Source organism: Arvicanthis niloticus, chromosome Y, assembly GCF_011762505.2.
Source record: "Arvicanthis niloticus isolate mArvNil1 chromosome Y, mArvNil1.pat.X, whole genome shotgun sequence".
Taxonomy (NCBI): Eukaryota; Metazoa; Chordata; class Mammalia; order Rodentia; family Muridae; genus Arvicanthis; species Arvicanthis niloticus.
Genome location: NC_133431.1, coordinates 14278099 through 14287751, shown reverse-complemented (window position 1 = coordinate 14287751; position 9653 = coordinate 14278099).

The following is a 9653-nucleotide window of genomic DNA, read 5'->3' as shown; positions in this document are numbered from 1 at the left end:
TAGTAAAATTAAGTAATGTTGCTGTTTACACGGTTGACTTTATGTTTATGAAAGAAATGCACAACTGAAGTGAATGCATAATTCTTTAGTAACTTCACTAAAAAACTTGAGTTCATTCTATCATTCTGTTTCCTGGTTTATTTTGTAGACAGAGTGAGGTTCTAAACATGAAACTTTTGCTTTCCGAAACTTATTGCATAGACCGAGCTGGCATAGGTCATTGACATACACCTGCCCGTACCACTGCAATAAAGACATGAGCAAATACCACACAGTTTGCTCATCACTTTTGCGTTAGTAATTGTTCATACAGCTTTTCAGATGTGTTCTCAGTACAGTGGATCTGTTACCCCCTGAATATCTCTCTCAATTGCCATTTGTGTGCAAGGCTGTATCCATTTTAAGGGTTCAGAAGTGATACAGGTGAACCTTATATTTCAAGTTCCTTCTAAACTGACATAAAGTGGAGGAATCACCTGAATTATATGATTGCATTGTCTAGGAAGCAAACATTTACTTTGTAGTGATTCAGTATCAGGCTTTGTGTTGTACACATGCATGTGATATTTTAGGAAGCAGTAACTTATGATGATGTGCATGTGAACTCCACTGCAGAAGAGTGAATGTGTGGATCCTTCCCAGAAGAATCTCTACAAAGATGTGAGCTTGAGACCTACTGGAACTCACTGCTATATGTAAGACTGTGAATTTTCTTTTGCTTTCAATATAAAAGAAAAATGTTTCTTGAATAATGATGATCATCTTATTTAATAGAGAACAATAATACTGAGTGAATAAATTAGGTTCATTGCTGTGAAAATTCAGTGTAACTTGAATTTTGCCTAATTCCAAATACCATATCATTTACTTTCTGGTACCATGTTTTTTAGGCTATAATCTGGAAGACCATATATTGAAGAACAATGTCAAACTTCTAGAAAGTCATGAAAGGTAATTTTAATGTTTAAGCTGACTACAAATATGGTTGTGACGGAAATTTAACATGATCTGGAAGCTCTAAAGTAAAGCAAGTGTGTAAAATATCAGTTCTTTTATTGTAGCTATGATTATAATGTTCTCCAAAACATATGTACCTCAATGTCAGTTATCTGATTGGTGTTTGCAAGGCAATTCGATAAGAAAGAAGAGAAGGAAACCAATGCCTTAAGTGATTCCTTTATTTGATTTGTATCTCCATTAGAACTAAGTTGTGGAACTACCAATTTGTATAGTCTCAAAATATTTAGATGTTGCACATTGAATAGTGATAAACATGTATTCATAACTTTCTAATAAGCAAATACTCCATGATAAAGTTGGTGATGTTCATATTCTTGTAGTGAAACTTTTAAGTTTATGGTGTGTCAGTTTATGAGAGTCAGGAATGTCCTGGAGAAACATTAATCATGTCTACAATGAACAAAAGTCAATGTGTGTGAATTCAATGTAGAAACCTTCATTTGTTCTTCCTTTTTTTGTTTTTTGTTTTTGTTTTGTTTTTTTTGTATGTTATTTTTTTTTTTTTGAGACAGGATTTCTCTATGTAGTCCTGGCTGTCCTGGAACTCACTCGTAGACCAGGCTGGCCTCGAACTCAGAAATCCGCCTGCCTCTGCCTCCCAAGTGCTGGGATTAAAGGCATGCACCACAACCGCCTGGCTTGTAATTCCTTTTAATGGGTGTATCCATTGTCAGAATGAATGAAACCCTGTGAGCATAGAGATACTAAAAAGAACACCGTGCCTCTATCTACTACAGAACAATGAGAGATATGTAGTATTCTGCCTTTGGTAGACACTCTGAATATGATAGGTGTTTGCAATTAATTGGTTTTCTGACTTTACTGGAATATCTCCAAAGTCGCACTGCAGAAAATCTCTGTGGGTACTAGAAATATGTAAATTCTTTTGTTAAACCTTGGTTCAGAGTGCTGCTGTGGTGTGATGCACATTGCAGGAAAAACTGAGAATGCATTCAGTGTTTTAATGCACTGAGTTATCCCATATTTCTTATGACATGTTAAAAACATCATATAGAAATCTCATATAGAAAAAGGATTCTGTAAATGTGAGCCATGTAATAAATATTCTTACCATCACAGGTATTTTCAAAGAGGTAAAGCAACCCACAGTGAGCAAGTAAACCATGAACATCAAAGTGATAAATCCTTATGATCTGAGTGTTCTTTATTATTAGACCAACTGTAAAATTTATTCATATTGGTAAAATGATTGATCAGGCTAATGAATGTGGTAAAGCTTTCACATGTGCCCATTATTGTTGCAGGCATGAAAAAAGTTATACTGGAGAGAAACCTTATGAATGTAACCAATGTGGTAAAGGCTTTACACAACAAAGTCATCTCCAAATTCATGAAAGAACACATACTGGAGAGAAACCCTATGAATGTAATCAATGTGGTAAAGCCTTTCATATCACAGTCATCTCCAATATCATAAGAGAAAACATTCTGGAGAGAAACCTTATGAATGTAATCAATGTGGTAAAGCCTTTTCAAGTCACAGTCATCTCCAAAGACATAAAAAAACACATACTGGAGAGAAACCTTATGAATGTAATCAATGTGGTAAAGCCTTTTCATGTCACAGTGGTCTACAATATCATAAAAGAACACATACTAGAGAAAAACCTTATGAATGTAATCAATGTGGTAAAGCCTTTTCATGTCACAGTAATCTCCAAAGACATAAAACAACACATACTGGAGAGAAACCTTATGAATGTAATCAATGTGGTAAAGCCTTTTCATGTCACAGTAATCTCCAAATACATAAAAGAATACATACTGGAGAAAACCTTATGAATGTAATCAATGTGGTAAAGCCTTTTCATGCCACAGTCATCTCCAAACACATAAAAGAACACATACTGGAGAGAAACCCTATGAATGTAATCAATGTGGTAAAGCCTTTTCATATCACAGTCATCTCCAATATCATAAAAGAACACATTCTGGAGAGAGACCTTATGAATGTAATCAATGTGGTAAAGCCTTTTCAAGTCACAGTCATCTCCAAAGACATAAAAAAACACATACTGGAGAGAAACCTTATGAATGTAATCAATGTGGTAAAGCCTTTTCATGCCACAGTCATCTCCAAAGACATAAAAGAACACATACTGGAGAGAAACCTTATGAATGTAATCAATGTGGTAAAGCCTTTTCATATCACAGTAATCTCCAAACACATAAAAGAACACATTCTGGAGAGAGACCTTATGAATGTAATCAATGTGGTAAAGCCTTTTCAAGTCACAGTCATCTCCAAAGACATAAAAAAACACATACTGGAGAGAAACCTTATGAATGTAATCAATGTGGTAAAGCATTTTCATGTCACAGTGGTCTACAATATCATAAAAGAACACATACTGGAGAGAAACCTTAACAGGACTGCTATTAAGTCCCTCAGGCATGGTCAAAACTGCAATGAGAACTGTGCCAGTCTCCAAAGTGTTATCAGTTAATTGCCCCAAGAGAGATAGTATCCAGACTTTCTCTAGCTCAGAGCACATTCCAAGAAGTAAAACAATTAACCAATGATCACTAAAGGGGAATTAATGATTTATTATAAGAACCAGGATAGAAGAGAAAACATTGCCTGGGTTTGTCTATACAAAACTTCACTAATTTCTTAAGTTATAGTTTTCAAACTTCCATTGACCTGTGGAGCTAGACAGGTGATGAATGTCTAGATAGATAATTGCCTCCTAATGGATGTTCATGTAAATATTCTGTGTTGTAAACTTCTATTTCTATTTATGATTTGAATTTTGGTGTGAACTTGTGATGAACTTTGTGACATGTGATCATGTACTCAGAATGATGTATAAATACTGAAGACAAAGACAAAGGTAAAGTTAGTGAGTTAGTGAGTGAGTTAGTTAGGGGCCCTTAGTCCTTTCCTTTCCCCCTGCTTAGAAGTTTCTCCCTTAGAATTTTTACTTTGTTAGATTTTTTTCCTTCTCCCCACTCAGGACTTTTTTTACCTTTCCCCTCAGATAGCTGCATAGGATACCTTTTACACTTAAATAAATCTATAGCAACTTTTTAAAGTGTCTTTTCTTCCTGTGATCTCAGACTAGCAAGTTAGAATCCAGCAGTTTCTGCTGAGATAGACCAAAGGCCACATTGCCTAATCCTCTGCTGTTAGGCTGCAGGTGTTAATCACCTAAGCCTGAAATCTCTTACCCTTGGAAGAAATTTTTAGGACTTTTAGAAGTTATCATCAGCATTCCAGTACAGGCCAGAAAGCCAGAAAGCCCTGAGACCCTCAGACTTTAAAGTCATTACCAGAGTCTTACTACTGTGCCTCTGCCACTACCCTCTCAGAGCCAGGCTGGCTCCCTGTAGTACAGAACAAATTTGGGGGCAATGAAAAGCTTAGGTACAGGCAAAGTGTCACACACCTTTTATCCCAGCATTCAGCAGACAGAGATATGCAGATCTCTGAGTTCAAGGTTAATCTACTGAATAAGATCCAGGACAGTCAAGCTTAGCAGTGAAATTGTTGAAAAATAGAAAGCTGGGGATAAGTAGCAGAAGGGGCCATGTTCTAGCCCCAGCAAGCAGAGGAACTCAGCAGCTTTGTCCACGTGGCTCTGCTTTTAGTGGAAAGAATAGAAGGGACAACTGAGACAATTGATGCTGGTTGGCTATAATTAGAAATTAGTGGTGACGAAGAAGTACCAGCATCACTGAAGTGAAATCTTCTGATAAGTGTTTTCTGAGAGGAGAAAGAACTTGTATTCCAGAGGTAGCCAAGGTTGTCCCTTGTGGTGCAGCTTGACTCAGTCCTGTGTAAGACTCACCCAGGTGGCACTGGTTTAAGGCATGAATGTTTCATGCAGCACAGCTGAGGCTTGCCATCATGAAGGGAGCAGAGAGGAATGCAGTGAAGACTGTTTGTCACAGAAGAACCCAGATTATTGAATATGTCAGTCCTGTGGGATGAGCAGAAAGAAGAGCAGCAGCAGTTGAGTGGAGTCAAGCAGAACCTAGTGTACTACAGAGGGAAGAGCTGGAGAGAGACCCAGCTTCTTTTGATTAGGGCAGAAGATCATGTTGTGGATCCCAGATACTGGAACAAGAATCTGTAATTTTGAAGTTACTTTGGGGACCCCAAGAGTTTTACATTCCCGAGCTATGGGATACCTTCTCAGGAACACTACTTTCAGGAAATATAATCAGTCAAAGAGAAAGAATTTTGCTGCAGTGAGCAGGGCAGGAAGGAGTTGGAGATCTGAAGAACACTTTGACATCAGACATGGAGATGCAGAGTTTGGAGATTGCCTTGCTGGCTTTTGGTATTCTTTTGGCCCAGTATTTGGACACAATGGTGATTAGAATGGTGACATATATCCTGTGAATTTGGATGGATATGATATACTATCTGTTTTGTAAGTATAAGGAATTACAGTTACATGATTGGAATGATCTCAGAAGACACTTTGAACTTTCAACTTTAACATTTATGAGACTTCGATAGATAATGAGTACTTTTTAATTTGAACCTCAAATATTTTGTATTATGCTATTTTTAAATATGGTCTCCATACACTCATGTGTTTGTACAATCATATGAAGGCCAGGCAGTGGAATGTGGTAGTATAAATATGCTTGGCTCAGGGAGTTGGAGGAAGTTATTATGAGATGTGGCCTTGGAGGCAGTGCATCATTGAAGGCTTTGAAGTTCCACCCAGTGCAGAATGGGCCCTCCTACTATCTTCCTGGCAGACAGTCCCTTCCTGGCTGCCTTTGGATCAAGATGCAGAACTCTCAGCTTCTTCACCGGCATCATGTTTTCTTGCATGCCTGCCTTGCTTCCTGCCTATTATGAAAAAGGACTAAATCTCTGAAACTGTAAGCCAGTCCCAATTAAACTGTTGCTTTTATAGGAGTTGCCTTGTTAATGATTTCTCTTCATAGCAATGGAAACGCTAAGACAGACACCCTGTGAGTGTATTTAATACAGTCAAGCCTTTGCACAATTCTCTGGTCTTCATTATCATAAAAGAATACATGCTAGAGTCTAAGCACACCCCGTGTGACACAGGACACACCCCCTGAGTCTTAAACATGCCCCCAGAGTCCTAAACATGCTCCCTGTGACTCAGGACATGCCCTTGAGTCTTAAGCATACTCCCTATGGACTCTGCACTCACCTCCTGAGTGCTAAACATGCACCCTGTGTCTCAGGACACACCCCTGAGACTTAAACATGCACTCAGTGACTCAGGACACACCCACAGAATCCTAATGGACATGTTTAGTATAATGAAGCCTTTGCACACTTCTGTAGTCTTCATCATTATGAAACTATTCATACTGGACAGTGGTTACATACAGTGCTAAAGCGTTACATCATGGGGTCCACTGAGATCCAACACAACTCAACCACAGGACAAGGCAAATGATAAGAATTCATTGTAATCAAGTCACTACTGCTAAATCAGGGCCACAAAATTATTACTCAGAAGCTAAGTTACAATACCACAGCCTCAGCCCCACCCTGAACCAGAAAGTTATATAGCTTCCAAAAGTCAAAACCACAAAGTCCTGTTCCAAGTTATAGCTACATTTTTCTACCAAATACAATTGTGGTTGTTTTACTCTATGTAAAATGATACAGAATGTAGGTTTTGTGGTCAACACTATCACAGCCATTTGTTCTTTTGTGGTTAAGAACATGCATTATATTTTGAGAAATAAAACATGAATAACAGAAATTATGATTAGGAACAGTTGCTATGTTTCAAAGAACAAAACATGAGTGATGAAAGCGGGTCAGATGTTAAGTACACAGGTCCCCTATGACCTAAAACTTAGTTTGAATTTATGATTAAATGGAGGTTGGGAACAAAAAGGCAGCCCTTAGGGCAAGTTTCTTTTGCTTCACAACATTTGTATATTATAGACATATTTGAGTACATTGCAGAACACATATTGAAGACATATCTTACAAATGTAATCAATGAGATAAAACCTTTTCACAATACAGCCATCTATGAACATAGAAGAACACATCCTGGAGAAATGCTATGAATAAGCAATGTGGTAAAGCCTTTGCATGTGGCAGTCTTCCTAGAAATTGTGAGAAAAGTCATAATGCAGAGAAACCCCATAAACGTGGTCAATGTGTTAAAGTCTTGTGCTTTCTGATATCTTTATAGAAGACTAAACTCTTTAGTAAGTAATCAATCTATTAAAGTCTTTGTATATTACACTAGTCTTTGAGCACCTTCAATAATATCAAAAGTAATCTGTGACTACAAATAATTTGTATGATCTTACCCAACACACATTGAGTTACTCAAGGTTATTCATTATGTAGAAACAAATTTTGACAAGCTTCAACCATCAGTTCAAACTTTCCGATGTCTCTCTATTTTGTTTGCACTTACAAACTCATTTGTACATATGAAGGCCGCTGGTTTTTCTTTTTTAGTTAATCGTGTATCCAGCAACTTTGCTGAAAGTGTTTACCAGCTCTGGAAATTGCCTTTGGGAAGTTTTAGTTCACTTGGGCTTACTATCCTATCATCTGCAGACAAAGATAATTTTACTTCCTCCTTAAATTTACAATTTAATGTTAACTTATTTAACATTACACTGTAAATTGCAATATAGGACTTGGAATATAGGGCTAGTTAGCATTAAACTGTAAATTGCCATACAGGGCTAGTTAGTATTAAATTGTAAATTGCAATATTGGACTAGTTAACATTACACTATAAATTGCAGTAAAGGACTAGTTAACATTAAATTGTAATTTCAATATAGGACTAGTTAACATTAAAATTTTAGATAGCATTTTGAATAGACATGCAGAGAATGGATCACCTTCTCTTCTTTGTGAATTAGTGGAATTATTTAAAATTTCTCTCCATAATTTAATGTCAGCTATAGTTTTGTAGTGAAGTGATATTATTATGTTTAGGTATGTCCCTTGTATCCTTAATCACTACAGGAACTTTTTCATATAGTGGGGTTAAATATTGTCAGGGAATTTTTCACCATCTAAGAGATTACAACTTTTTTCTCACACTTTAATCACATTGTGTTGAACCATCCCTGCACCTCTTGAATGCAGCCTACCTCATTGATCATGGTGAATGATCTTTTGATGTGGTTTCTATTTAATTTTTCTATTTTATTAAATTAACATTAATTTGGTTTTAAGGAAAAATTGATCTGTAATTCTTGTTTGTTACTGAGTCTTTATATTGACTGGATATTTAAGTAACCATGGGTTCACAAAACAAATTGGCTAAGGTTTCTTCTTTTTCTATATTGTTGAATATTTTGAGGAGTATTCTCATGAACTCCTCTTTGGAAGTCTGGTAGGATTCTACCCTAAAATTCATGGCCCTGAGCTCTTTTTGGTGGCAGACCTGTAATGACTTCTCTTTTTCTAGATGTTTATACAGTTTGAGTTGTTTATCTTAGTTTGATTTAACCTTACTAAGACAAACCTATTGAGGAAATTTTACATTATTTTTAGTAATTCCAGTTCGATGAAGTTGAGGCTTTTAAAAACTATGTCATTACCATTCTTTTGATTTCTTCATTGTCTATTATTTTGTCCCCATTTTCATTTTAGATTTCATTCATTTGGATATTCTCCATTTTTAAATAAGAGTTTGATTAGCCTGGTCTACAGAGTAAGTTACAGGACAGCCAGGGCTACACAGAGAAACCCTGTCTCAAAAAAACAAAAAATAAAGGTTTGACTATCTTATCTTTTATGTAATAAAAGGCTCAAAGGACCAATTCCATGTTTCATTAATTCTGTGCATTTTTCTCTTTCTATATTGTTGATTTCAGCCCCCAACTTGATAATTTACTGATGTCTAATTCTTTTTTTCATTGCTCACTTGTTTCTGTTCTAGAATTTAAGGCATGCTGTTGAATTGCTAGTATGAGAGCTCTCCAAATTTTTCATGTAAGCATTTTGTGCTATGAACCTCATCTTAGAACCAGTTTCATGTTTTTTGTATTCTGTAAAATTGTGCATGTTTCATATTCACTTGCATTGAATTCTAGAAAGTATCTAATGTCTTCCTCTATGTTTGTCTTAGGCTGTTTTTCATTCAGTAGTGAGGTGTTCAGCTTCCACGAGTTTTTAAGCTTTGTGTTCTTTCTGGTTTTGTTGATACCTAGCTGTAATCCATGGTGGTCTGATAGAATTCATGGTGTTATTTCAATTTGCTTGTATGTATTGAGGTTAGCAGTGTGTCTGAATATGTGTTTAGTTTACAAGTAAGTTTCATAAGGTGCTGAGCAGAAGGCATATTCTCCTATATTTCAGTAGAATGTTCTCTAAGTATCAGCTGGACTCATGTTCATGTTGTCAGTTAGCTGGAATATTTCTCTTTTTTTTGGGGGGGGGGTCTGGAGTATTTGTCCATTGGTGAGAATGGGGTATTGAAATGTTGGAATATAAGTGAATGAGTGTTATATGATTTTAGGTTTAAACACTTTCTTTAATGAAGGTTGGTGACCATGTGTTTAAGGCATAGATGTTAAAACTTGAAATGTCATCTTTGGTGATTATTTTTTTTCTTTAAGGAATTTGTAGTGTCTTTATTGGATTCTTTTGATTAATTGTTTAATATCTATTTTGCTACATT